Source organism: Psammomys obesus, unplaced genomic scaffold, assembly GCF_907164565.1.
Source record: "Psammomys obesus unplaced genomic scaffold, mPsaObe1.curated_primary_1811, whole genome shotgun sequence".
In the NCBI taxonomy this organism is placed as follows: domain Eukaryota; kingdom Metazoa; phylum Chordata; class Mammalia; order Rodentia; family Muridae; genus Psammomys; species Psammomys obesus.
The window spans coordinates 22,411,081-22,432,550 of NW_026596064.1; the positions used below are offsets into that span (position 1 = coordinate 22,411,081).

The following is a 21,470-nucleotide window of genomic DNA, read 5'->3' on the forward strand; positions in this document are numbered from 1 at the left end:
TTCCAGCCTCCACCCATTGGGGACCCTGCCCCATAGAGAGTGACACATTCAGGCTGAGTCTTCCCCTCTTCTGTCAAAAGTTTTAGGGAACTTCTTTACAGGTACATCCAGAGTGTGACATTGACAATGAAAGTTAACATAATTATGTCGGAAAATTGAAGGGTACGGGAATTAAAGAGACAACTTGAAAGCTATAAAAGCCTGCAGCTACCATACTTATTGGTGAGATGGTGAGATCCTATGTTTTTTTTTTTTTTTTTAAGATTTACTTATTTGTATTTATTTACTTTTAGTGCATTGTGTTTTCCCTACATGTATGTCTTTGTGAGAGTGTTGGACCCCCTGGAACTGGAGTTACAGTTGTGAGCTGCTGTGTGGGTTCTGGGAATTGAACCCAGGTCATCTCGAAGAGCAGCCAGTGCTCTTAGCAGCTGAGCCTTCTCTTCAGCCCTGAGATTATGTCTTTTTTATTTGTAAGATTGGAAAGAAGGTGAAGAAAGCTGCTTTCAGCACTTATATACTATTGTATACTGTCATAGTCCAAAGACAAAGCATAGCATTTGGAAATAAGTAATTTTTAATTACAGGTAATAGGATGAAACAGAAGATGCTGATGGTATTTGGAGAACTTTAATACTTGAGTTCACATCTTACAAAGCTGAATAAAGATAAAATGTCAATTTCAACCTAAACCAGCCAGTGCTAGCTACAGAATTAAGTATAGAAATATATCTGTATTTGCATGATTACTTTGCCAAGGCACATGAAGAAATATTACTTTCAACAATTATGTAGGGAAAATTTATCAAGTATGTTCATAATATAAAAATAATAATTTAAAAGCATGGTGGCTCAGTCCTCTGCAGTCCTAGCTACTTATAGCTGAGCAACACTAACCTGGACAACAGTGAGAACAAGTCATAAGGAAGGAATGTAAGCTAGGTGTTGTAGTGGGTGTGGCAGAGCTCCAGGATTGCCAAGGACTCCATAGAAAGGGCCTGTCTCCAAAACTTAAACATCGTTAAAATGTCCCTTGGACTTATAGGAAAATAAAACAGTGAGAATATCTAGAAGCCAGGCGCAGTGGTATATGCCTGTAATCCCAGCACTCAGGCGGATCTCTATGAGTTTGAGGCTAGCCTGGTCTACAAAGCAAGTCCGGGACAGCCAGGGGTGTTACACGTATTAACTCTATTAAAAAATTGTTTTTAGATGTAGCACCAGGAACATGATCTAGAAATAATCTGTAAGATGGACATAAGTGATAGTATTTTCTAGCCTGGAACTGACTATGTAGAACAAGCTGGCCTTCAACTCACAGAGATCCACCTGACTGCTTCCCAAGTGCTGAGATTAAAGGCGTGTGCCACCACCATGTGGGGCCTGGCTGTGCTTTTAAACACCTCATTAAGAAACTGAACACATGCAGCAATGGCATAATTTGACAGGTTTATAATAAATCTGAAAAAAAGATGGACTATGAAGACATGGGAAATGCCTGTAGAGTTGGCATTTCTATTATGGCCTTTGCTGCCTTAGCATGCCACTTAGCTGAGTGATGCTGAGTTGCTTTCTCAGGCCCCAACTTCTTAAGTGTGATGACATAGCTATATTATAGGGTGGTTATGTGGATGAAACAGGTTAGTAAATGTAAGCCATTCTTATAAAAAGCAAAACCCAAGTCACAATGGCTGAAAGCCCTAGTACAACATATAAAGAACTTTTACACCTTGGTCAGAGGTGCTTCCTATAATGTCTGAAGAAGAACACACACACACGTGTGTGTATAATATATATATATATATATATATATATATATATATATATATATATATATATATATTACACACACACATATATATATATGTATATACTATTGAAGGTATATACTATACCACTGCCACTCCCTTCTATTTTTAAGACTAAAACCAAAACAAAAAACTCTTCCTTAAGCTGTCAGGTCACTGCAACACGTAACTTAATACAAAAAAAACAAAAAGAACAACAAAAAACTGGCAATGGAGTAGAGCTATGTATATATAGTATACATATATATATATATATGTATTTTATATATACACACACACAGATATCTGTATTTCCAGCACCAGGGAGGCAGAGGTAGGAAGGTCACTAGTTTAATGATGTCCTGAACCAGCTAGGGTGTTTTTCAAGATCGGGTTCCTTGTGTAGCCCTGGCTGTCATGGAACTCACTCTGTAGACCAGGCTGACCTCAAACTAATGCAGATTCCCGTCTCTGCTGGGTTAAAAGCATGGACTTCCTCCTGCCCCCGGCTTTTTTCTTTTCTTTTCAAATCATGTCTAACTATGAGGTACCTAAAAACCTCTTAAATTCTGTTTTCTGAATCATCAAAATTTTGTTTTTGCATCTGGATTTGGTGTGAACTTTTTGGTTTTTTGAGACAAGGTTTCTCTGTATAGCCTTGGGTCTCTCGAATTTGCTTTGTAGACTAGACTGGCCTGGCCTGGAACTCTCAGAGAGCCGCCTGCCTTTGCCTCCCTTAGTAAGTTGGGGTCAAAGGCGGTGTGCACCTTTTTAATTCAGCACTCATACTCGGGATGAAGAGGCAGCTGAATCTCTGCGAGTTCAAAGCCAGCCTAGTCTTTACAGTGTAATCCTGTCTCAAACAACACAAACCCAAAATGTTTGCTTTTTAACTTACAATCAATGTATTACAGTTCCGGAAGTTAAGTTGGGTTTAATATTTTTGCCCATAAAACCTTACATTTTTACTACAATGGAAATGATTTCGCGGAGCTGGCCATATTAACATGAGAGTTTCATGAACGTGTTATTACAGATCTGAATTATAAGGTCCTTGCTGCATGGACTTGAGAGTGACAAATCTATTCAAAGGCTAACTAAAACTTACTGGCCGGGACCAAATGACAAGAAAGTGAAAAACAAAAGTCAAACTGCTTTTTAGGACCAGTTTTGAAGTAACATTTAAGGCATATTTCATCACCGACTTTCAAAATGCAAAGTAAACATAAAACGGAGTTAATGTTTACCTTTTTCTCAACGCAATGTCTGCTCAAATAGTTCCCATTATGCCCTGTGCTCTAGCACAACTGACTCTATCTGGCTGTGAAAAGCTCATAAATCTTTCACCACCACTAGGTGGAGGAACAGACACCTGTCTCAGGGAGACAGGCTTGTGAAATGAAATAAAACTAGAAAAAAGTAGTTGGGACCACGGTTCGAGAGCTCCAAACACATCTTAGGATGCTCCAAACCTGAGGACTCTGTCTCCAGTCCTAGATACAGGTGTCTGGTTCCAACTCTCATTCCCCCAAACCACACACTGTCTCCCTCAGCTGGGGGATCCGGGGCATTTCTGAAAATGGCCTTAGTGCTTTCTTGCAAATAAAGGACGTCAGGAACCCACAATATACGAAATCCAGCAGCCTTGGTTCTGCAAAGATCTTGCACTGAAAGGGAAGTCGGCTAGGACTGGATTCTCCACCTCCGTTTCCCGCCTACTAATCCTCCAGGTTCAGGGGACCTGTCTATCTCCGAGAGCTTCTGGCGCCTTCCTCCTCACTTTTTCCACTTCTAAGCCTGCACTGGAAGATGCCAGAAGCACAGTACTGAACGGATGCAAGGAAGTTTCTTACAACATCGTTTCTAGCTTCTCAAGGCGTCCCCTTTAAGGAACCAGGCCCACCTCTTTCTCATCTACCTACTGGCTTTCCTTTCTGCCCGTCACTCTACCTTTAAGAATATTTCCTGTTCTTTCAACCCAACTTGCACACCTCCGCCCCCCGGCCGTGTTCATTGGGCCGCCTGAGGCCTGTTCCCTCCTAGCTTTTTTTCCCCACCTCCTCCCGCCTTCCAGCCTAGCGCAGGGGCATCTCGTCTCCTGATTGGCTAGGACGGCAGCATCCCCAGCAGTGGATTGGTCGGCTGGCAGGCCGGAGGCGGGCGCGCCGCGCAGACAGGCTAGGGTGCGCGCGTGCGGAGCGGCGGCCGCGGGAGGGGCGGGAGGGGCGGGGGGAGGGGGGGCTGGGAAAGTTGAGGCCGTGCTGCCGCCGGGTCTCCGGCCTCGAGGGCTCGGGCTCGCTGCGGCGGCGGTGGCCGCGAGGAGAGGCGGCCGGGGCGGGGGGAGAGGAGGGCCCGGGCCCGCGCTCCCCCAGCCCCGCAGGAGCAGGCAGGCGGCGGCTGCGGACCCAGAGGCTCGCCTGGACGGCCAGACACCTCTGCCTTCCGCTCCTGGGATCATGACCCAGGCGGGGGTCGCCGCCACCGCGGCCGGGAGCGCGTCGCCGGCGGGTGAGTGGCCGCGGGAGGGGACGCTGACAGCCGGGGCCGCGGCCGCGGGGGCGGCTCCGGGGGGCGGCCCCGGGCTCAGCTCCACCCACCCCCTCCTAGCCGCCGGAGGTGAGGGCTAGTCTGAGTGCCCCTCGTTTCTGGGAACCCCGGAGTGCCCACCCGGCCCGGGGCGTGCTCGCCCCCTCGGTGCCAGGCCTGCGGGGGTTCGCCCTGCTCCCGGTGCGCGCCGGCGGACAGAGGCCCCATGCTGTCCTGGGTGCATAAAGAGCTGGGCAGCCAGGTCCCTGGTGGGTGGCTTTTGCCCGCCTCCTTCACCTTTTGCCATCCTTTCCATATCTTTCCTCGTCTTCTGACTTTCCTTCCGACCCACACGTCAAACTCGTGCTGCTTGCTTTTGTAACTTTCACCTCTGTGTCGCAGAGTTAAGCTGGCGTTTTCTTTTTAGAAGCCCATCTTTTCGCTTCTGAATACCACTGGTGCAAGCGTATGCCCATCTCGGCCGATTTCGTATTTCCTGAACAAGCATGAGGTTTCTGGGCTCTTGCTGAGGTTGGGCACTTTGACGATTGAGTTCTCTTTTCTCTGGGGGGCTCTTTTTTGTTTTTATTGACCTCGTCTGTAGATAAGAGATCACATAAAACCAACTGCCAAATCCAACTAATGTTTGAATAACATTTTACCACTAAGGAGAGTGAAATAACATACAGGACAGTCCTGGCCAACTTTACAGGTAACGGTGGACAGATTTCTTAAGGAAACTTTCTGATTAGTAAGTGGACCTGCAGCAGTTTTTCTGCATGGCCAGCCAAACTTGCTTTTTTGGGGCCCCAACAGTCACCTTGGTGACCTTTTCTTTTCCCCCAGGACTTTTTGCTGAATAGATACTGTGTTTTCATTTGTTTGGGAAGTACCCAAAGTATTTGTTGCAAAATGAAAGTATTCATTGTAATCATTCAACTTTCCGAAGCCAAGAGTTGTGAATGAAACATCATGTGTCAAGATGTCATACCAAAGGCCCACCAGCCACATGTGACCCAAAATAACCATGAATGTGGTCCAACCCAAAATTGAAATCTTATTCAGTACCTTGAGGATTCCCCCCCCCCCCCCCACTTAATCTCATTGTGTGGCTCTCAAGGATGAGCCTTGTGAATGATGAGGTTGTGGCACAATGTTAAAAGATTGGGCACAGCATGACATCTAAATAGACTAATGTTAGATTCTCCCCATATTTAAAAGTAGCTTTGTGAGGTCTGTGCATTGATGAAAGTTAGAACAGTTCCTAATACAAAAGCAGTTCCTTGCAGTGTACTGAAGGCCACTTAGAAAAGTTACTTTCCGGCTTAGCTGTCACTGGAACATCACAGAAGTTTTCAGCAATCAAAGATTTTACAGTGAGCTGTTCACGAAACACTAAAACAACAACAACAGCAAAACACCACTGTTTAACCTAGGCTGGAAGAGCAGCTTCCACAGGTAGCAAGCTCAGCTGCCTCCTAAGAACACTTGTCTTAATGTTATCACACATCGTTGCTTCCTGTGGTCAAGCTCCGTGGTTCCTAAGCTGGACTGTTTGTTACAATCACCCTGTTTCATTTCTCAGACACTGCCTTTGATCTGGAGGGAGCTAGGCTGTGGGTATACTCTTAGAGCATTCCAGGCAGTTCTGCTCAGCAGCAAGGACTGAAAATTACCTTAGGCTCGGTACAATGTCCAGACTGTTCTGCTTGTATTCCAGGGTTTTCCTTGGCAAGCCTTCAGTTGTGCATTCAACTTTTGCCCCACAGCCCTCCATGTGAACCTTTGGACCCCTCACTCCTACAGATAATGCAATTAAGATCTCTTGATAACATGGGTGTTTCTCAGGATATGGATCTCCACTCCTTGTAATTCCCCTCCCCACCAACACTATATAGGATAGGGTCGAAGTAATTGTAGTGACAGACCCCTTAAATATGTAATCTTTGGCATGTACCTGCACATACACCTTGAGCATGTGTGTGTTTGTGTGTGTGTGTGTTTTGTTATGTGGCCTCTTTGCTCCTAGGCTGACCTTGAATTTGTAACAATCCTCAAGCTTTCATCTCCAAAATGCTAGTATTTCAGGTGTGTGCCCTCATACTTGGCACCAAGAGAAGTTTTAGATTTTTTGTTACATTAGTGAGGGGTGGGGCAGTTGCTTGCATTTGCCACAGTATGTATGGGGATCAGAGGACAGCTTGAGAGATGCTTCTCTCTTCTGCTGTGGGATTGTACTCAAGTTGTCAAGCCTGGCAGCAAGTATTACTGAGCCATTCTTACCAAGCCAACAGCAACTTTTGTTTTGTTTTTTAACATTTGTATTTGAGAACTCTTTTTTAAATTAATTTATTATTTTATGTATGTTGGTCTTTGGACTGCATGTATGTCTGTGTGAGGTTGTCAGATCCTCTGAAAATAGAAGTTACAGACAATTGTGAGCTGCCATGTCGGCTGGGAATTGAAACCTGGGTCCTCTGGATGAACAGCCAGTGCTCTTAACCACTGTGCCATCTCTCCAGCATCTTGTTTTGTTTTGTTTTGTTTTGTTTTTTTGAGACAGGGTTTCTCTGTGTTGTCCTAGAACTCAATATGTAGATCAGGCTGTCCTGGACCTCAGAGATCCATCTGCCTCTGCCTCCCCAGTGCTGGGATTAAAGTGTTTATATGGTTTCGAAGTCTGAGCACTCTGAATTGGACACCCAGTAAGGGGGTTCACCCTGGGTGAGGCCAATTCTCCTTCCAACAGTCAGTAGTCACCTGTATGTAGTTTTTTTTAGGGATGGGAACAAGGTAAAGTTTTCTTCTTCCACATTAGCATGTCCAGTTTCCCTGGTATTCTGGCTCTTACCGTCTTTCCTGTCCCTCTTCTATCATGTCCCTGAGCCACATACGCAAGAGCTGTGATTCAGATGTACCTGCTGGAGCTGGCCTCCCACAGTCTGTAGACCTCCGAGTTGTGTCCAGTTGTGTTTTTGTCTGATAGTCTTCATTTGCTTTAAAGAGAAGTGCCTTTGATGAGGCGTAGTAGCTAATCTAGGAAAGGTGGCTCCCACACCTTGTTTTATGATAAGCTCTCTTTGAACTTTAATACTACATGCCGCTTAATAGACTCGCTTTGTAATGATAGCGTGGATTAATTTAACACACATGCTTATTTCTTTTACAGTTCAGTGACAAGGAGTGTTTTGTTTTGCAGTTAAATACTTTTTTTGTTTGTTTGTTTGTTTGTTTATTCAAAATAGGGTTTCTCTGTGCAACAATTCTAGCTTTCCTGGACTTGCTTTGTAGACCAGGCTAGACCCTACCTGCCTCCACCTCCTGGGTGCTGGGATTAAAGGCATGCACCACCACGCCCAGCCTTAGAATACTCTTGAATTTATTACAACCTTGTTTTGGGGCTTGATTCCTGCTATCACTTATCAGTGTCATCATCTTTTAACTAGTATTGAGTTACTTCCTGAAATGCTTGTTGTTATGGTTTGAGACAGTATGTCCTGAAACTCTCTATGTGGACCAGGCTGGTCTCAAGATTTTGAGATCTACTGTGTCTGCCTCCGAGTGCTGGGATTATAGTTGTGGTCTACCATATGTTGCTTTCAGACTTTTTCCATATATTTACCTGATTTTTTCAGCAGGTTGATCCGTTTCTTTTTCGTGGTTCTAGACTGCTTGCACTTGTTTCAATGTTAGTACTTACCACATTGCCACAGGTATGTGTTTATCTGACTGCTAGCCTTCAGGGCCTCTATGTTCAAGGGCATGATCCTCACTGTATTTCTAGATACTATTGCAATATTACAGAGCTAGAACATTCCAACCATAAGCACCTCTAGTACTGAATTTGTGATTAACAGACACTGAAAAAAATGTGTTAAATATGACTGCCATATTTTATTATGCAAAGGGTATTGTATAGATCTTTAACAAAAGTTGATTTGGCATTAATTGACCTTGCTACTATGTATCGTCTTTACTTTAGTTATGGGTTTAGACCCCTAAAATGTGTAATGTTCTACATGTACACACACCTTAAGCATTTTTCTCCTGAGCTTGTTATCCATAAAATATTTGTAAAACTCTTGCTAAGAGGAAAACTGTTAACTGTGCAGTTGGATAATTTTTCTTTTTCTCATTAAGTGTTCCATGTGGGTACAATTGTGCTACTTCAGAAGGCCAGATCTTTTAATTAGATCAGTAGGGCTTGATAAGTTGCTCCTATTAATGTGCTAATACTGTGTTTTTAATTCAGTTCATCAAGTATTTATTGAATACTTTCATTTACCCAACACCATAGGTGCTAAAGAGAATACAGAAATAGTAAATAGTGAACTCAGCTCATAAGAAAATTTAGGGAAGATGGGGGAACACCCACATTAGATAATTAAGGGATTCCTTGAAGCAGTCATTGGCTGCCAGATGAACCTATGATATGATGACAACGACAATAATGATGATGAAAAACTAGGAAAGATTCTCCTCTTTTGCCCGTTGTGTGGCTGGTTGAGGAGCCCCAGACATCTTTACCTCCCAATTAATGAAGCCATCTTGGATCCCCTAGTGAAAGAATTCTCACATTAGCTGCTGTAATTTCTTAAACAGCAGAAGCCACAGAGAAGAAAAACAAAAGATAGCACGAGTGAGAAAGGTACTGGCTCTACTTCACCACACACAGGACTAATCTTTAGTCATTAGCAGCAGAATTTGACTTGAGCTAACGTAAGCAGAAAATGGAGAATTATGAATTTATGCTGTGGTAGATCACAGAACTAGAAGAATGTAACAGTGAAGCCTTGGGAAGGGCAGGAAATGCAAGTCTGGAGGACTAGATCACCTCCAGCCAGCCTTCCTTCTTGTGCAGGGAGTCTTAGCTGTTAGCCCTGTGCCACACCTAGAATGTCAGCCCATGTTTGAAGTTCTGTTTGAATTTAAGCATGGGGTGGAGAAGCTCTTCAAAGGAGATGCAGGATATTGCTGCCAGACAGCCCAAGCTGCAGGTATTCTCTACAGATGGACTGGATTTGGCAGTGCGGAAGCCTTTGGTGAGCTTGGTGTAAGCAGTTCTTGTAATGAAAGTCAGAACTGGCTGTCTGAAGTGAATGGAAAATACAGAAGAGGGAATAGTAAGTATAAATTAAGTTCAAGAAGCCTGGTGCTCAGAAAAAGAGGATATGAGGCCCAGGAAAGAAAACATTGAAGCCTTTCAAATGGAGGAAAATGAATAAGGACATATTTTCATGGAAAAGTACCAGCAGAGTTGGGGAGAGTAACTTAACAAAGAGAGAAAAGAGTTGTAACAGGTTAACAGGCAGTGAGAGCGAAAGAGTCAAGAGTACAGGAAGAGGGTTGGTGTTAGCTAGAGACGCCGGGAAGCTTTGTCAAGGGGGACAGATTTGCCTCAGACTTTGAAAGATGAGTAGAAGTTAAGACACACAGAGAAAGGTAAAAATGTCATTTCGGTGGGAGAATAGCAAGAACTTAGGGAAAAATGAATCCACCGATCAGAACAGGAAGAGCTTGAATATCTGAGTTGGATCAGAGGGAGAGTAAATGGCATGATCTCGCCAGGCATGGTGACAAAAACCTTTAATCCTAGCACTCTGAAGGCAGAGGCAGGCAGATCTCTTGTTTGAGGCCAGTCTCATGTACAAAGTGAGTCTGGGACAGCCAGGCCTACACTGAGAAACCCTGTCCGGAAAAACAAAACAACAACAGCAACAAAATGGCATGGTCAGCTAGTTCTCCGTGTGCCTCTGTGTTGTGCCAGGTGGATGTGGGGGAAAGCCAGGACCCAGAGTTCAGATGTGGTAGTTGTTGGGCAAGGGTACAGTTGTCCTTTGGTATTCATAGAGAATTTTTTTCAGTATCCCTTCACAGGTATAAAGATTTAAGGATATATATGAAAGTATCCATTAGGAGGCTGGACAGATGGCTCAGTGGTTAAGAGTACACAGTGTTCCTACAGAGGACCCAGGTTTGGTTCCCAGGACCCATATAGAGTGGATCATGACCAGTTATAACTCCAGTTCTAGGAAGTCTGATGCCTCAGGCTTTCTGAAGCATCTGCACTCAGGAATACATACCGTGCCCCACACATACACATAATTTAAATATATATACACACACACACATACCTTCCAAAGTCTCATGAACAGTGGCATAGAGCTTTCATAACCTATGCACAGCCTCCTATATACTTTAAATTTCTTGTAGATTATTTGTAATTCTTTGTACAACTTAAATTCAGCTATACATTGTGAAGATGCTATACAGTCTGAGAAGTGTGTAGAGGTGATTTCATTATCATGTGGACATCATATAGTGTACGCTTATGAGCCTAGAGGTAAATAGCCTGGTACACATGTAAGTCTTCTGCTGAGGTCTGTTCTTCCAGGCTACAAACTTAACTATCACAGTATTGCCATGAATATTATACAGCCATAACAATAGAGCTTATATTATAAACATATACAAAAACAGAAGAGATTAAAATATGTGGTAATAGGAATCTTCAACTCCGTTATATGGTTAGGGAACCACTATTAAATATGTGGGCTGTGAGTGAGTAAATATCATTGCAGTGCATGGATATATCTATTAATACTGTATTTCTTTTGAGGTTTTATTTGTGGATAGGATCTTGTTGTATAGGCTATCCTCACACATTTTATGCTCCTGCCTCAGTGTCCCAAGTGCTGAGATTGCACGTATTACCACACATACTATATTATACTTTAGAAAACAGTAACAAGAAGAGAACACACACACACACACACACACACACCTATATATTGTATAGCTAAAATTTCTCCCAATATTTTTGGTTCAAGAATTATTGAATTAGAGCCAGGTGTGGTTATGCGCACCTTTAATCCCAGCAATTTGGAGGCAGAAACAGGCGATTCTCTTTGAGTTTGAGGCCAGTATGGTCTACAGAGTGAGTCCAGTCAAGGCTACACAGAGAAATCCCGTCTCAAGAAACAAACAAACAAAATCTATTGTGAATTCCAGCATGGTGGTGGCCTTTAATCCCAGCATTCAGAAGGCAGAGGCAGGCAGAGTTCTGTGAGTTTGAGGGTAGGCTGGTCTACAGAGCTAGTTCTAGGACAGCTGAAGCTACACACATACAAAAAAAATCTTGTCTCTCTCACACACACACACACACAAAAAGAATTGTTAAATTCATGGATATGGAACTCTGTATATAGAAGGTAGAGGCTGCTGTAAATTCTGGAGCATGAAGAACGTGACAGAATTTGGTGAATTAGAGGAAAAGATCAGTGGAATGTTGGGGTAGGTATAAAACCCATGAAGAACAGGAAGAGGATATAGAGCATAAACCATCTAAAGCCAGACATGTAAAAAGGGCATAAGCTAACATATAATGCCAGGGAAAAGTAAATGGGCTGAAAATAATAGCATTTGGTAAGGAGATCTGAGTTTGTTTGTTTCTTTTGAGATTAGAGGTAGGTTAATTGATAAAATAGAGACTTTGAAGTAGATCTTTACATGGTGAGGCAGCTTAGTATGTTCCAGATAGGCTTCTTCGTTTGCTTTGAATGTTCTAATGAGAGCTTTGCCTGTCCACAGGTGTAGTGGAAGAGGAAAGTTGAAAGGAAGCTTTATTTTTATATATAATGGTTTTAATGGGAGGGGGTTAGAAACCTTTTTTTTTTTAATATAAAAGGGAAGAGAATAATGAAAATAGGAGCTCAAATGAGAAAGAAACAAGGATTTCTACTAGGAAAAAAGAGACATGTTAGTGAGAAAAGAGAGGGACAACAGAAGGGATGGAATTTCAGGAAGATCTTTGATTTGATGAACACAGTCCCTGGCCTCTTAGGAAGTATTTCCATTGCTTTGAGCAATCCAGAAGTAAACAGTTATGAGTCAGGAAGGATTGGCCAGGGAAGAGGAGGGGAAGTTCTGTGGAGTAAAGTGAAGTGAAAGGATACACACAAAAAGCAAATTTCTTGTTGAATGTGAAGAAAGTTTTTATGATTTGGAAACAAAAGGTCAAATATGGAGGAAGCAATAGATTACTGCTGAGAGAAGAGCTGAGAACTGAGAGGATTAGTTCTGGGGGTTATGAAGGGGTGAAAGATGTATGGACATGGAAAGTGTCCAGTGCAGGGACTCACATGAGTTCACACTTGTCCCCTCACTGGTAGCTAGCTCCACGAGCTCCTGCTGTGAAGTGGGTTCTTTGCTGGAGCAGTGTGGGGTCACTGTAGTCTCCTGCAGGGAGCGCTGCTGGCATTCTCCTGACTTCAAGCGAGAAGACGCTGAGAGTCTGATGAGTCCTTACTTTAAAACCGAATGCTGAGTCAGAGGCTGTTTTCACGGCACAGTTGGGGTCACACACTGATTCGGGTAAAGGCCATGTGGAGGGCACATGGTAGCCCTTGTATTAGTGAACGCAGCTATCATGGCTCGGAACTGTTTCAGGAGTTGGTTTTTCTTTTCCCTGTGTGTATGCACATGCATGTATGCATCTAAAGAGCGACGTCGAGTGTCATCCTCAGTTGTGCTCTACTGTTTGTTTGTTTTTTGAGACAGGCTCTTTCACCTAACCTGTAGCTCTGCTTGGTGCTATCTCTCCAGAGCTCGGGTTACATATGCTCTGCTCTTTATGTGAGTGCTGGAGACCAGAGCTCAGGTCCTCCTGCTTGCAGGGCAAAACACTTTATTGACTGAGCTATCTCACCAGCTATTTGTTTCTTTGTTTTTTTTTTTTATTTTTTAATACAAACACACACACACATATTTATAGATTTGAATTTCGTGGAGTCAGGTACACCACAGAGGATGCTTATTAGTGATCACAATAATCTTTATATAGGTTTAGCTATGTTCAACAAATAGTTGAACAACAATCTGCTTATCATTTGGGGCCTTAACATGCAAAGAAGTTGTCTCTGTTCTGAAGGACCTTGAGTATGTGTGATACCAGCTGCTCCTTAAAAGAACCATGTGAGTGGTATGAATTCTTTACTCTAGAGTTACTTTACAGTGGGTTGAGCAAATCTGAAATAACTATAGGTATTGAGAAGCAAGTTCTCTCAGAGAAAGACCTTGCGAATTAGCAAGGGAGAAAGACAGCTCTAAGCCCTGAATTGGTATGTGTGTCTGTGTGGGCTGGTAAGCTGACGGGGCCCAGGAGCAGTAGGAGAGAGCACACTTGGCACCCAGGTCATGCTTTCTAAATTGCATTCTCCACTAAAAGGAACAAAGTTTTCTTACAGCAGGGACAGGGAGATGCAAAGTGTACCTCAAGCATCTCATGATGCCCAAAGGGAAGTGTGTGTGTGTGTGTGTGTGTGTGTGTGTGTGTGTGTTTAGAGCACAATAGCCAAGGCTTGAGCAATTTCAGCAATAAAATAACTTTAGCATTGAATTATGACTCAGAAAATAAGATACCCATGAGCCCATATTGAGATAAAGTAATGGTTGAATACATTTCTTACAGAATTCTAGAAAATATATTTAGACAGTCTTTTCTCTAAGACAGAAAAATTAATTGCTTCTGGGTGTGAGCTGGCCTACCAGTCAGTGTTTGGGCAGAGCATAGAAGGCAAAAATAAAACATTACTTGACAAGTGTTTCAGGAATTTTGAGGGGTGAAAGGACAAAGATAGTATTTTTATAACTTAAGTCATATAGTATTATCTGAATAGTTTATTATAAATATATTTTATTTGCATAATGAAAAAAGTGCTAGTTAAGTAACAAACAGAAAATGGGGCAATAAGGATCGAGACCTTAGTGCTCAAACCCTGGGAAGGCTATTTTTTGCAGCTCAAAAATGTTTGGAATTTCTGAAAATTACAAAGCTTTTGGATTCATACTAGTGCCAAATCTTACCATGTGAAGAAATCTATAAATCTCATTCATGCTTCAAGTAAGTTTTCTCAAGTCAATTCTGGAAAAAACCCAAAGCTAAAGATTGAATTTGGAGTAGATTAAAGGTGGTGAGAAAGTACCTAGACTTAAAAGCAACCGGACCCAGTACCTGCTAGGTGCTTAGTTTTATCCAACGACCTGACACAAACTAGAATTCCCAGGAGTAGAATCCTAATATAATGAAATATTTAGATCCTGCTATACTGTGGGCATGTCTGGGGATGAGTTTTAATTATTAATTGGTGCAGGGAGATCCAGATCATAGTAGGCTTCCTCATCTCCTAGACAAGGCATTCTGAACAGATAAAAAAAGGGAAAGAAGCTGAGAAAGCAAGCAGCCAAGCAAGGATACATTAGTCTAGCTGTAGAGGCAATGTGACCTGCTTCAAACTCCTGCCTTAACTTCTCCTCAGTGGTGCACTGTGACCTGGAACTGAAAATTAATTAACACTCTTTCCTAAGTTGATATTGTCAGGACATTTTAATCACAGCAACAGAAATGAAGTAGAACGAATAGCTACCATAGCATACCTGTATGAATTGGGCATTTCCAGCGTGGACTCTGTGGAGCCAGAGAGCACCATTGGCATATCTTAGAAAATTCTGATTCCGCTATGATTGTGGGGCTCATTCCTTCAGAGGCACACCAGGCTGCTAGCTTCTGCTCACAGGTACTTTTGATAGCTAAAATGCATCTAGTCGGCAAACACATTCATGGCAAGGAGGAATGACTTTTACATATATTGAAACAGTGGTTCCTGGGGCTGGAGAGATGGCTTATTGGTTAAGAGGACTTGCTATTCTTCCAGAGGAACTGAGTTTGGTTCCTAACACCCATAGCAGTCAGCTCACAACTGCATAAAACTCCAGCTCTGGGGAATCCAACTCTTCTCTGGCTCTGTGGGCGCTTGGACACTTGTGGCGCATACATACACAAGCTCACATAGACACACACACACACACACACACACACACACACACACACACAAGTCCTTTAAAAAGTGATTCTTAGTTGAGGTGCATTGACTAGGAAGCTTTTAAAGATAGGGTTTCACCATGTGTTCCAGGCTGGCTTGGAAATTTCTGTCTCATGGCTCAGAGGTCTCCCAAGTCTGGAGATTACAGGTGTACTCCACCACACCCAAGGAAGTATGCTCTTTACAGCAGTGCTGGGAAAACCAACACTAGTCAGTGTTTTGTTTAATCAAGAATTGTATATTTGAGGAGAATCAACAGTATTACCAAAAAAGACCAAGCCAAACACATAAGTTAATCTTAGAGAAATTAAGTTGAATATGACATAAGGGAGTGTTTTTGTCCCAAAATATCCTCAAAGATTTGAGAAACTGCCATTACTATAAATTAACAATGATTGCTGTGAAAAGGAAGTGAGAATCAGAAAGTTTTCAGAAACTTAAAGCAATTTCTGAAATAAAAACTTCGGCAGCTGCACATATGGCACTGTGATTTAACCATTGACTAAATGAATTGAAGACCAGGGCAAGGGATTTTTCCAAAATTCTGTCCACAGGGCAGAGAAAACTTATGTGATGTTAAAACATGGGCTATAGATCTAGGGAAGGTCTTATACTTAGTTCTAACATTCCAGACAGTTTTAGTGAGCCCCTGGTGGAAGTCAGTGGTAGGCAGTTGGTTGCTGGGCAGCAGAGTGTCTTAAACCTTTCGTAATGGGCGAGGGGAACATCATAGATGCAGTTTGCTTAATAGCTTTTGTTTACTTAAATACCTACTATTTTAAGATTTCATTTTAATTATGTGCATGTATGTGTGTTTCTTGTGTGGGTACATACATGTGAGTTCTGGTGCTCACAAAAGCCAGAGGTGTCAGATCTCTGGAGCTACAGTTATATGGTTGTGAGATCCAAACCCATGTTTTCTGCAAGAGCAGAACATACTCTTAATGGATGAATCCTCTCTACAACCATTGCTTTCTTTTTTGAGACAGGTTCTTTTTTTAAACTTTTACAAGATTTTATCATTTATTTTATGTTCATGCATGTTTTGTTTGTGTGTACATATGTATACTATATATAGTGCCCAGAGAGGCCAGAAGGTTTCAGATCCTCTGCAACTGGAGTTACAGAGGGTTCTGAGCCACCATGTGGGTGTTGGTCCTCGGGAAGAGCAGCAGTGCCCTGTCACTCAGCTACCACTGAGCTGTCCTCCAGTCCCATGAGACAGCTTCCTGTTGTATAGTATGGGTTGGCTTGGAAGCTGTTTGTAACTCGGGACTACACTGGAGCTCAGAGTCCACCTCAGCTTCCTGAGTGCCGAGATTCAAAGGGTGCATTACTATGACTGGCTGATGGTTTTTAATAGGAGGGAAATCTGTTTAGACTTCAGTACTGTTGGTTTCTACACCTGCACATTTGATCAGCCACTGACTGAAAATTCTCAGAAAAATGGTTTTCATGTGTATTGAATATGTGTGGGTCTTTACCCTCAGCACTATTTCTGAACAACACAAGCCAGTTACTATTGCCTCTCCCTTCATCTGTACTCAGTCACAGGCTTGCGTGACACACCTTAATTCTAAGACCCTATCGCTTCATATAAATAAACAAATAAATAAATAAATAAATAAATAAATAAATAAATAAATAAATAAGGTCATCTGCGAAGACTTCCCAAAGCCTGGTTCAAAGAGCTCAAGTGCCTGGTTTTAGATAAATACCACCCACCTGAATTGGAGAATCTTAGGAAACAGAGAGGAGACAAGCTAACAAATATCCAATATGATATATATTATTAAGGGCATTTAATATATATATATATACTGAGAAAAATAAAGAGGAAAACTTTATTAGATACATATAAATAAAAAGAACAGAAAGAGGAAACAGGAATGTGAGTGTGTGAGTAGTTATACCATGTGACTGGAATAAATTCTCGTTTCAAAAATGTATTTCAGATTGTACACAAACAAGTCTCTAGATTGTGATAGTCAGACATAAGTCAAAACCATAAATCAATGTGGGGAGGTAAGAAAGGTGCCATGTGCCAGGCAAATGTGGAAAGAAAGAAAGTGCATGGTAACATTGTTACCATACGAAGCTTAATTTCAAATAACAGACATTTTATGTCTAAAATGTTTACTATGATTTTGTTCCTAGGGAGCTACTAACATATAATCATTGCACATGTAAGAAAAATGTGTACAGTGGCCACAAGAAATGACAAATTTCTTTTTTAATTTAATTTTATTTTGTGTGCATTATTGTGAAGGCATCAGAATTGGTGTTACAGACAGTAGTGAGCTGTCATGTGGGTGCTGGGAATTGAACCTGGGTCCTTTGAAAGAACAGACAGTGCTCTTAACCACTGAGCTATCTCTCCAGCTTCTAAGAAATTACAAATTTCAAAAGTCATTTTTAGTTTAAAAAATAAATAACAAAAAGGGAACCAAAAATTAAATATTTCAAGATGGAAAGTGTTTTATTTCATGTTATAGAGTATACAAAAATTAAAACTAGGGTCTAGAAAGATGTCTAGATAGCTAAGAGCATTTGTTCTTGTAGAAGATGTAGGTTCAGTTCCCAGCACCACATGGCGGCTCCCAACCATCTTTAACTCTAGTTACTGAGTGTCCAGTGCTGTCTTCTGGCTTCCACAGGCACTGCATGTATGTGGTGCATAGAGACAACACATACGTATAAATAAAGTTGAAATATGTAAATCTTTTTATTCCCAGACTGGGCCTTACTGTGTTGCCCTAGCAGTCTTAGAGCTCACTATGTGGCCTTGAACTCACAGAGACCCTGCTTCTACCTCCCAAGTGCTGACATTAAAGGTGTATGTCACCACCACCCAGCATAAGTGAATCTTTTAAAAGAATTAAGTTTATAAGGAAGAAAATGTTGAAGCCACAAAGAAGGTTTTTGAGACAGCATCTTATATGTAGCTCAGGCTATCCTTGAATTCACAGAGATCCACCTGCTTTTACCTCTTGCTTCAATTAAAGGCTTATGTCACCACACTCAGCTCATAATGATTTTGGTTTGTTTTTGTTTTGAGACAGGGTTTCTCTGTAGTGTTGGCTGTCCTAGACTTGCTTGTAGACCAGGCTGGCCTCAAACTCACAGAGATCTGCCTACCTCTGCCTCCAAGTGTGTGCCTTCCCTCCCAGCTCCTCATAAATGATTCTTAACATGTGAATGTATTTTCTTTCTAATCATATTTGTATGTGTGCTCATACATTTTAAATGTGTATTTTAGTTAATTTTTGTTTCTATGATACAGTACCTTGGCTAAAGCAACTTGAAGGGGACAGTTTATTTTGGCTTACAGTTCAAGAAGGAGATTCCCTGATGGTGACTGAGGCATGGTAGCAGGCAGTAGGAATAGGAAACTGAGGGATCACAGGAAGCAGTGCGTGGGAGCCTGGGCAAAGCAGAAAACTCTCAAGGCCCATCCCTAATGATGTATTTCCTTCAGCAAGACTTTACCTCCTAAAGGTTCCTTGACTTCCCCAACAGCATCATCAACTGGAAATAAATGTTCAAATATGTGAGCCTGTGGATAACATTATTTATTCACACCACCACAAGGTATTTAAGCATTTTTTTCCAGGATAATTTTCAGTAGGAAAAGGAGGTTGGTGGATAATTTATCTATTTAAAAGAAAAAGGTAAGTGTTTAGCTATTTGAAGTAAATGTGTGATGGACATCTGGAAAGACATGGTGTCCATCACACATTTCAATGTAAAAGCTGCTTCAAACATACCATGGTTTCATTCATACAAAAATTTCCATGTGAATTAATGTAGATAATCCTATAGAAAGCCCAGAAAACCTTATGCCAAATTGATGTCCAATGGGACAATATAGGATGGGTTAGATACTGGTGACTGCTTTAATTCTGGGGGGAAGGGGTTGGTCTATGGGAGAATATAGGAGATATTAGGAGTATTTTACCTATCTATTATCTATTTGCTTATTTTTGATGTGTTCTTGTTTTATTTATTGTTACTTATTCATGTTAGAGTGAACCCAGGGCCTTGTACCTGTTAACTGTGTACTGCTGAGCCACATCCCCATTTCCTTTTAACAATGACAGTGTTACATAAAACATTATAGACTGAGGCCAGAATTGAACCTTGAAAGAATGTATTGAAATTGATCTGTATTTTAGAGTAGAAATATATTTTGTTAAAACAATTACAACAGTGTGTTATTCAGCATGTGTGTTATTCAGTAATTCTTGTTCTGTCCTTCAGGAAGTATTACATGCATTTATAAAGGTGTGTATGTTCTTCCCATCCTACAGATAGACGTTTTATACACACTTTGAAACAGTTTTTTATATAGTAATGTTAGTTTTCTTGGACGACTATAACAAAGTACCATTGCCAATGGGGCTTAAATAACAGGAATTGTTTTCTCACAGCTCTAGGCTAGCAGTCTACCATTCCAAGTGTTGGCAGAGTGGGTTTCTAATGCTTAGCTTGCAAGCTGGGCTGTTTTCTGTCTTTGTAACAGTGTCTGCAGTGTCTGTTTCCTAATGTCCTCATAAAAATGGCACCAGCCATGTGGATTACAGTACACTCAGAGGCTATTTTAACCTTTTAAAGGGTCCCCTACTTTCCTTCCTTTTTTCCTTTCTTCCCTCCTTTTTTCTGTTTGTTTGTTTGTTTTGATTTTTGAGACAATGTCTCCACTCTGTAGCCCTGGCTAACCTGACACAGAGATCCCCCTGCATCTGCCTCATGAATGCTGGGATTTAAGGTGTGTACCACTGTGCTTGCCAGAGCCCTACTTCTAGGACTTCAACATATGCCTTGAGTGGGGACACCATCTAGCTCTCTCAATAGATAGGTAAATACTATTGCACAGTCATTGTGTTACATGGTGGAAATATTAGGTTGAACTATTTGAAAGCAGAAACAGGGCTTAGGGATATCACTTAGTGTAGAGCCCTTGCCTAGTATGTGTAAGGCCCTGGGTTTCATTGCCAGTACTCCAGAAAAAAGTTTCAGATGGTTCAGCATAATACTATGGCATTTAATCAGTGCCTTTTTGAAGAGCCTTTCAGGTATTTTCTTCTCAAAATTAATTCAAAGGGCACTGTAGTGAATATGCTTGAATAAATGTGTGGGGTTTTATTGTTGTTATTGTTGTTGTTTGTGCACATGTGAATATACCTGTAGGGTGAAATTCTTGGAGTTGCTGCATCAAAGGGGAGATAATGTGTTTCTGTGGACCACTTGTGAGTTGATCAAGAGGGAGCTGGCCTAGGCTCCAGGCGGTAAGCTCTCCTGGCAGGGACAAGGCTGTCTCAGCAGAAAGGACTGGTGCTGGGAGACCAGAGGTGGAGGGGGAGAGAGTGAGGAACTGAGTGGTACCCACATCAAGGGAGCTGCACTCAGATCTTCTGAAGATTACTATCGTATAATTATGATCAGTAAGGAGATTTGAACTACTTGAATTTTCTTTTCCCTCTTTGAGACATGGTCTTACTATGTAGCTCTGACCTGGAACTCACTGTGTAGGCCACACTGACCTCAAGCTAAAAGGATCCGTCCACTTCTGGCTCCTGTGTGCTGGGATTAAAGGCATGCACCTCCATCTCTGGACTTATTGCTTGAATTTTATGTGGTCTCTTCTTTTGCCCACCTTTGATTCCTGTGTGGTGGGATTAAAGGCATGCACCGTCATATCTGACCCTATTGCTTGAATTTGATGAGGCCTCCTCTTTCAGTGTGACAGCTACTAATGTGCACACAGATAATTGCTTGTACATACGTGGGGAAATGTCTGGAATTGATTCCAGCAGGTGTTAAAAGTAGAGGGGCATTGGCACTTCATGAGATAGCTGTCTTATTTAAAATTTTGCAAGGATCAGACAGTATTTGTGCAACTGAACTATTTATTTATTTATTTATTTTATTTAGTATTGTTTTTGTTTTGTTTTTTCCAAGACAAGGTTTTTCTGTGTAGTCTTTGCTGCCCTAGACTCAATTTGTAGACCAGGCTGGCCTTGAACTAACAGAGATCCGTTTGCCTCTGCCTCCCTTAGTGCTGAAATTACAGGCATGTGCCACTGCGCCCAGCTCTAACAATTGAAAAAAATTTTTTAAAGACAAATCTTTTAATCTTCTCCCATCTTACGCTAAGTACACAGGTCCCATATTGCATTTATTTGCAGACATTAGGAACAAAGTGGTGGTATCTCTATAGGTCCTATTAATAAACGTTATTTGAAACTTGTGCCACAACAGTTCAACAGCATGATTA

At 41.8% G+C, this 21,470-nt stretch overlaps 1 protein-coding gene across 1 annotated transcript in view; it reads left to right on the plus strand.

Annotated features, from left to right (window-relative positions):
* The first annotated feature begins 4,055 nt into the window (after positions 1 to 4,055).
* The window catches only part of Usf3 (upstream transcription factor family member 3), a 55,771-nt gene continuing 38,356 nt past the window's right edge, over positions 4,056 to 21,470 (plus strand). Inside the window, exon 1 of the mRNA XM_055625010.1 lies at positions 4,056 to 4,295. The gene's annotated coding sequence lies outside the window, so the exon portion shown is untranslated. The remainder of the gene's footprint in view (positions 4,296 to 21,470) is intronic.